The following is a 9,103-nucleotide window of genomic DNA, read 5'->3' on the forward strand; positions in this document are numbered from 1 at the left end:
AAAGCACAACCTATGTTTTTAACTCAGATATTGTCTTAGACTGCTATGTGTATAGGAAAGCAGTCTCTCTGTATCAATGTTTACATGTTACTATTTTTTAAATTAAAATACTTTTATAACTATTCTTAAGAATACAGATTTTGAATATTGAATCCTTTGTCTTCTAAATTGCAATAGCTATAGCCACAAGAGCAATATCTTTGAATGACTGTCTGATCAAATGCAATTGCAAAGAAGGGAAAGTAAAAATAAGTTCACATTTCCCAGTGAGTTGTCTTATGAAGCTACATCTGTTTAGTAAACAGTTTCTCTATGCTATTTGTTAAGTATGGGAATTTACACTTAGCAGATGTCTATCCTGAAAGAACATGCACTTTTTCATCAAGTTTGAGTTCTAAATTTAAACTGCAGTTTGTTTATGTTTTGTAATGATAAGTAGAAATAATAAAAAGTCAAACATTGTATACTGTAAATGCACAGAAAATACTTTGTGTAAAAAGTAATGTCTTTATATTGCAATACTGTGTAGAAAGACTAAAATTCAGAATATTTAACTGTGCAGCAGATGTTTTAAACACTTTTTTCCATTATACCTTGCTTAGATATTATTTTAATTCAAAGAGATACTGGGCTCTTTTGATTTGTATTCCTTTCCAAGTTGCCATAAAGCATGTACAGGCGAGTTTTTTGTGAAATTCCCAATTAAATATATACAACTGCGTGACTTAATACTCAACACATTTGTGGAAAAAAAAACCTGCTCCTATGTTCTAATCTGATAGTACACAATTTAAAATTGTAAAGAGCTTTTGCATGTACAGTTTTTAAGAGGATTACAGTTTTGTGACGAGAATGACAGTTGTGTCTAAATTAAAGCATTTCTCTAGAACAAATGGCCTTAAATTCTTAAAGAATTCCTGAAAATGATTGTGAATTTCCTTTAAGTAATAAAAAAGTATGTTTATTTTTTCTTTTGTGTCAACAGTGTACCTGCTTTATAATATTTTCCTTACATATATCCTATTTATTACTTGGTTTATTTCTACTATGTGTTGTTCTCTTTGTCCCAAGTTGACTAAGGGTGACTTTTATAAGCATGAAATTATTTTACAGAAGAGAAGAATATACATATATTCACATATCTAACAATAGCAATGTTATATAATTATGCAATCTTTAATTGTTCATTTTGGAGTATAAATTAAAATCTTTGAAAGGATGACTGTCTGCTCTCTAAATTTTATGTATAAATGACATAGAATCTGATGATTTCCTTTACTGGTCCTAAATGTTTATGCCAGCATAGATTATAACCCTGAAATTTTATTATTATTTGCCTTCATTCTTCAGTTAAAAAATAAAAATAAATAAAATCAATATTCTTTCCCTCTTGTAAAACATCAGTTGTTTCTTTTTGAATTGATCAGAAAAAAAATGAAAGATGTGTGCTTCTTTGTCTAAATATTAGTGTGCCCAAATCTTGAGGGGGCACAGGGTTAAGAAACAAGCTCAGTTACAAGTTTTATCCTTTGCATGGTTGAGATTAATAATCAGAAATGTATGTGATATTAGTAACAAATGTAAGATAAGAAAATACCTAGACTTGTCTCTTTGTTGCATAAATGAAGAAACCAGGACTGAAAGGGTTAGGTGATTTATCTAAAACTGTAAAAATAGAATGAGAAAGACTAGACATCTCTTCAAGAAAATTAGAGATACCAAGGAACCATTTCATGAAAAGATGGGGAAAAATAAAATATAGAAACAGTATGAACCTAACAGAAGCAGAAGATATTAAGAAAATATGGCAGGAATAGCTGAAGAATTACACAAAAATATCTTAATGATCTGGATAACCACTATGGTGTGATCACTAACCTAGAGCCAGACATCTTGGAGTGCAAAGTCAATTGGGCCTTAGCATCACTACAAACAAAGCTACTGGAGGTGATGGAATTCCAGCTGAGCTATTTCAAATCCTAAAAGATGATGCTGTAAAAGTGCTGCAGTCAGTATGCCAGCAAATATGGAAAACTCAGCAATGGCTACAGGACTGGAAAGGTCAATTTTCATTCCAATCCCAAAGAAAAGCAATGCCAAAGAATGTTAAAACTATTGCACAATTGCATTCATTTCACATGCTAGCAAAGTAGTGCTCAAAATTCTCCAAGCTAGACTTCTACAGTACATGAAATAACAATATTCAAGATGTTCCTGATGTTCATGCTGGATATAGAAAAGGCAGAGGAACCAGAGATCAAATTGCCAACATCCATTGGACCATAGAAAAAGCAAGAGAATTCAAGAAATACATCTACATCTTCTTCATTGACTACACAAAAACCTTTGACTGTGTGGATCACAGCAAACTGTGGAAAATTCTTAAAGAGATGGGAATACCAGACCACTTCACCTGACTCCTGAGAAACCTGTATGCAGTTCAAGAAGCAACAGTTAGAACCAGACATGGAAAAATGGACGAATTCCAAATTGGGAAAGGAGTACGTCAAGGCTCTATATTGTCACCCTGCTTATTTGACTTATATGCAGAGTACATCATGTGAAATGTTGGGCTGGATGAAGCACACACTTGAATCAAGATTGCTGGGAGAAATGGCAATCACCTCAGATATGCAGATGACACCACCCTTATGGCAGAAAGCGAAGAGGAAATAAAGAGCCTCTTGATGAAGGTGAAAGAGGAGAGTGAAAAAACTGGCTTAAAACTCAACAGTCAAAAATGAAGATCATGGCATCCAGTCCCATCACTTCACAGCAAATAGTTGGGCAAATAGTGGAAACAGTGACTGTTTTCTTATGCTCCAAAATCACTGTAGATGGTGACTGCAGTCATGAAATTAAAACATGTTTGCTCCTTGAAAGAAAAACTATGACCAACCTGGACAGTGTATTAAAAAGCAGAGACATTACTTTACCAACAAAGGTCCATATAATCAAATCTATGGTTTTCCCAGTAGTCATGTATGGATGTGAGAGTTGGACAATAAAGAAGGCTGAGTACCAAAGAATAGATGCTTTTGATCTGTGGTGTTGGAGAAAACTCTAGAGAGTCTCTTGGACTGCAAGAAATCAAACCAGTCAATCCTAAAGGTAATCAATCCTGAATGTCATTGGAAGGACTGATACTGAAGCTGAAGCTCCAATACTTTGGTCACTTGATGCATAGAGCTGATTGATTAGAAAAGACCCTGATGAAGGGCGATCCCATAATGGTGAAGGAATAGGACAGGGAGATACTTTCTCCCCTACAAATTCATCAAAAGATCATTTGAATGCAGAGCAACTTCCATAAAACAACTTCTGAACACTGTCCGAGGACACCAGGCACCCAGAAAGACAGCGCAGTTGCCTCAAAAGGAGGTAGGACAAAATATAAAAGATGAAAATAGAAACAAAGGATTTAGGGATAGAGGGTTTATCCTGGGGAGGGAGTCATGAAGGAGAAGTTTCCATGCAATAGGAAACCCTCTCACAGGCATGTCAGTGGGGAGATTTGGAATCTCAGAGGGCTACATAACTGGAAAAATAAAATAAAAAACCACACAGTATGTGCCTAACTGCTACTACCAGTGGAGAAGCAGCTCAGACACTTGCATCCACCAGCAGTGAGTGAGGGCTGGGCAGAGAGGCGTGGGCTGCATCATTGGTCTTTAGGGTAAGGACCAGGCTTGAATGCCCTGAGGACAATCTGGTGGGGCTAATGTGAGATAACAACCCAAACCATAGGGTCACCAGAGAGACAAAAAAAGAAAAAGTACCTTTCTGGCAAAAGGCTCTAACACCACATGGTGACCCCTGTCATGCTCACAGAACAAAGACTTGTGCCCTAGCAAATGCCAAAGGAGAGTGAGCCAGCTACCATTTAGGGTCGTCTCTCCCTAGAGGCAGAGAGGCAGAAGTGCAGTAGCCAGAGCCAGAAGGCAAGAGGCTGCTCCAGTCTCAGCCCCAGAGACTGCATTTTCCACCAAACTGTGAGCAGGCTGCCAGTTGCTAAGCACATCTTCCTGGGATCCTGGAAGGTTCACATCTGCCAGGAATATCACAGCCTTAGCAGCTCCTCAGAGGAGATACACACCACATCTGGGGCTGTGCCCTCATGACACACCTGGGAAACTGAGGAGCCAAGAATGGGAAGGTGCATAAGACTTCACAGCCCACCTGGGACAGTGTGCTCATCAAGCACCCAGTTGCCTGAGCAGCTTGGACCTGGGAAGGGCGAAAATTGCCCAGCCCATCTGGATCTGTGCCCTTGTGGAGCACCTAAGAACCTGAATGGCTTAAACCTGGGAAATGCACAAAACTCAGGGCTCACTTGGGATGGTACCCTTGCAGAGCACCCTGGAGCCTTAGCAGGGTGGACCTGGGAAGTACACACCGCCTTGGGCTGTGGCAAACCCACTGTAGTCCATCCAGTGTGACCACTCCCCACACATGCCAGCAGTATTTGTTTGCAGAGTCCATCTTCACAGCACAACTGAACAAGTGAGCCTAAATAAGTGGCCACATGTGCCTTCTCTTGTCAGGGCAGAAATTAGACACTGAAGATACTTGCAAACAGAGGAATCCAAAATAAACAAAGAAGAGTGAACCACCCTGGAAGTGACAGGTGCAACAGATTAAAACCCTGCAGTTAATGCTGGAATTATGCATTTAAGGGGCAACTATAGAACTTTAGAACAAGTACAAGCCAGAACAAGGGACTATCTGCCACTGAACTGACCCCATACTTCCCACAACAGCTCCAGAGAAATTCCTAGGTATATTTTTACTATTATCACTTTTTAATTTTTTTAAATTTTAATGCTTTATTACGCCTTTAACTTTCATGTTTATAACCTACTATTGCAAGGAGATCCAACCAGTCTATCCTATAGGAAATCAGTCCTGAATATTCATTAGAAGGACTGATGCTCAAGCTGAAATTCCAATTCTTTGGCCACCTGATGCAAAGAACTGACTCATTGGAAAAGACCCTGATGCTGGGAAATATTGAAAGCGGGAGCAGAAGAGGAAAACAGAGGATGAGATGGTTGGAGGGCATCACTGACTTCATGGACCTAAATTTGAGTAAGCTCCAGGAGTTGGTGACAGACAAGAAAGCCTAGCATGCTGCAGTCCATGAGGTCACAAAGAGTCAGACACAACTGAACGACTGAATAGAACTGATTACCTTTCTTAAAAAATAACCTTATTTTTTAAAAAAAAATTCCATATATTTTTATTAATCTTTGTGACCAATTTTGTCTTGTATTTTTATATTGTATTTTTGAGAGTCTAACCTCTATTCTAGGTTTTTAATCTTTGCTTTTTGATATTGGTTATCAATTTTGTATGTTAAAGAATCTAATCTTCAGTATCCCTTTTCACATAGGAATTTGATTACTGACTTGATTGTTCTCTTCCCTTTTGACACTCCGTTTTCTTTTCCTGGTCACCTCTGTCTCCCCCTCCCTCTTCTCTTCTCTATGAATCTCTCTGGGTGTTCCTTGTGCAGAGTTCTTTCACCATTAACCTAGGGGTTTTATCTTCAGTGCTGTATGGATGGAGAAGTCTCAAGGCTACTGTAAGAGGAGGACCAAAGCCCAGAGGCAAGAGGCTCAACTCCAGAACTTAAGAACATCAGACAACTCCTGTCTCTAGGGAGCATTAATAGACAAGAGCCCACCCAAAAGTCTCCATACCTACACTGAAACCAAGCTCCTCCCAAGAGACAGCAAGTTCCAATGAAAGACACACCATGCTGATTCTCCAGTAAAACAGGAACACAACCCTGAATATTAAAAGATGGGCTGCCTAAAGCCATACCAAACCCATATACAACTGAAAGTCACTACTGGATACTTCACTGCACTCCAGGGAGAAGACATCCAGCTCCACCCACAAGAACACAGACACAAGTTCCCCCAAGGAAACCTTGAGAAGCCACTGGTTCAACCCCAACCATAAGAGGCAGACTCCACAATTAAGAGGAACCACAACCTTCTAGCCTGTAGAAAGGACATCCCAAACACAGCAATCTAATCAAAATGAAAAGGCAGAGAAATATCCAGCAGCTGAAGGAACATGATAGTTCAGTTCAGTTCTGTTCAGTCACTCAGTCGTGTCCAACTCTTTGCAACCCCATGAACCACAGCACACCAGGCCTCCCTGTCCATCACTAACTCCTGGAGTTTACCCAAACTCATGTCCATTGAGTAGGTGATGCCATCTAACCATCTCAACCTCTGTCATCCCCTTCTCCTCCTGCCTTCAATCTTTCCCAACATCAGAGTCTTTTCAAATGAGTCAGCTCTTCACATCAGGTGGCCAAAATATTTGAGTTTCAGCTTCAACATCAATCCTCCCAATGAACACCCAGGACTGATTTCCCTTTAAGATAGACTGGTTGGATCTCCTTGCAATCCAAGGGACTCTCAAGAGTCTTCTCCAACACCACAGTTCAAAAGCATCAATTCTTCGGTGCTCACATTTCTTTATAGTCAAATTCTCATATACATATATGACTACTGGAAAAACCATAGCCTTGACTAGACAGACCTTTGTTGACAAAGTAATGTCTCTGCTTTTTAATATGCTGTCCAGGTTGGTCATAACTTTCCTTCCAAGGAGTAAGCGTCTTTTAATTTCATGGCTGCAATCACCGTCTACAGTGATTTTGGAACCCCCCAAAATAAAGTCAGCCACTGTTTCCCCATCTATTTGCCATGAAGTGATGGGACCAGATGCCATGATAGTAGTTTTCTGAATGTTGAGCTTTAAGCCTACTCTTTCACTCTCCTCTTTTACTTTCATCAATAGGCTCTTTAGTTCTTCACTTTGTGCCATAAGGATGGTGTCATCTGCATATCTGAAGTTATTGATATTTCTCCCAGAAGACTTGATTCCAGCTTGTGCTTCATCCAGCCCAGCATTTCTCATGATGTACTCTGCTGCTAAGTCGCTTCAGTCGTGTCTGACTCTGTGCGATGCTATAGACGGCAGCCCACCAGGCTCCACCATCCCTGGGATTCTCCAGGCAAGAACACTGGAGTGAGTTGCCATTTCCTTTTCCAATGCAGGAAAGTGAGAAGTGAAAAGTGAATGTGAAGTCGCTCAGTCGTGTCCGACTCTTAGCGATCCCATGGACTGCAGTCTACCAGGCTCCTCTGTCCACAGGATTTTCCAGGCAAGAGTACTGGAGTGGGTTGCCATGATGTACTCTGCATATAAGTTAAATAAACAGAGTGACAATATACAGCCTTGATGTACTCCTTTTCCTATTTGGAACCAGTCTACTGTTCCATGTTCAGTTCTAACTGTTGCTTCCTGACCTGCATACAGGTTTCTCAAGAGGCAGGTCAGGTGGCCTGGTATTCCCGTCTCTTTCAGAATTTTCCACAATTTATTGTGATCCACACAGCCAAAGGTTTTGGCATAGTCAATAAAGCAGAAATAGATGTTTTTCTGGAACTCTCTTGCTTTTTCCATGATCCAGCGAATGTTGGCAGTTTGATCTCTGGTTCCTCTGTCTTTTCTAAAACCAGCTTGAACATCTGGAAGTTCATGGTTCAAACCCACCAAACCAAACAAAATAGGAGGAGATAGGGTGTCCACTTGAAAAATAATTCAGAATAATGATAGTAAAGATGACCCAAAGTCCTGAAAATAAAATGGAGTTACAGATAAATAGACTAGAGACCATGATTGAGAAGATGCAAGAAATGGACCTAAAAGAAGGATTGAGAAGATTCAAGGACCTAGAAGAAGTAAAGAAGAGTCAATCGATAATGAACAATAAAATAACTGAGATTAAAAACACTCTGGAGAGAGCCAACAGTAGAATAACTGAGGCAAAAGAGAGGATAAGTGAGGTGGAAGATAGAATGGTGGAAATAAAGGAAGCAGAGAAGAAAAAGATAGTAATAAAAATGAAAACAATCTCACAGACCTCTGGGACAATTTTAAACTCCCCAACATTTGAAACATAGGTGTCCCAGAAAAAGAAGACAAAAAGAAAGGGCATAAGAAAATACTGGAGGAGATAATTATCAAAAACTTCCCTAAAATGGGGAAGGAAATAGCCACCCAAGTCCAATAAACCGAGAGAGTCCCAAACAGGATAAACCCAAGGTGACACACCCCAAGACACATATTAATCTATCTAACAAAAATTAAACACAAAGAGCAATTATTAAAAGCAACAAGGGGAAAGCAACAAACAATACACAAGGGGATCCTTATAAGGATAACAGCTGATCTTTCAATAGAAATTCTTCAAGCCAGAAGGGAATAGCAAGACATACATGAAGTGATGAAAGAGAAAAACCTAAAACCAAGATTACTATAACTAGCAAGGATCTCATTCAGATATGAAGGAGAAATCAAAAGCTTTACAGACAAGCAAAAGCTGAGAGAATTCAGCACTACCAAACCAGCTCTTCAACAAATGCTAAAGGATCTTCTCTAGACAGGAAATACAGAAAAGGGTTATAAAAATGAATCCAGAGCAACAGAGTAAATGGTAATGGGTTCATTCAGTTCAGTTCAGTTCAGTTGCTCAGTCGTGTCCAACTCTTTGAGACCCCATGAATTGCAGCACGTCAGGCCTCCCTGTCCATCACCAACTCCTGGAGTTCACTCAAACTCACGTCCATCGAGTCAGTGATGCCATCCAGCCATCTCATCCTCTGTCGTCCCCTTTTCCTCCTGTCCCAAATCCCTCCCAGCATCAGAGTCTTTTCCAGTGAGTCAACTCTTCACATGAGATGGCCAAAGTACTGGAGTTTCAGCTTTCACATCATTCCTTCCAAAGAACACCCAGGACTGATCTCCTTTAGAGTGAACTGGTTGGATCTCCTTGCAGTCCAAGGGACTCTCATACTTATCAATAATTACCTTAAGTGTAAATGGGTTAAATACTCCAACCAAAAGACAAATTCTGACCAAATGGATACAAAAAAAGACCCCTATATATGCTCTCTACAAGTGACCCACCTTAAACCTAGGGACACATACAAACTGAAAGGGAGGGGCAAAGAAAGGATATTTCATGTAAATAGAGACAAAAAGAAAGCAGGAATAGCAATATTCATGTCAGATAAAA

This window comes from Budorcas taxicolor, chromosome 5 (assembly GCF_023091745.1).
Source record: "Budorcas taxicolor isolate Tak-1 chromosome 5, Takin1.1, whole genome shotgun sequence".
NCBI classification, from domain to species: Eukaryota; Metazoa; Chordata; class Mammalia; order Artiodactyla; family Bovidae; genus Budorcas; species Budorcas taxicolor.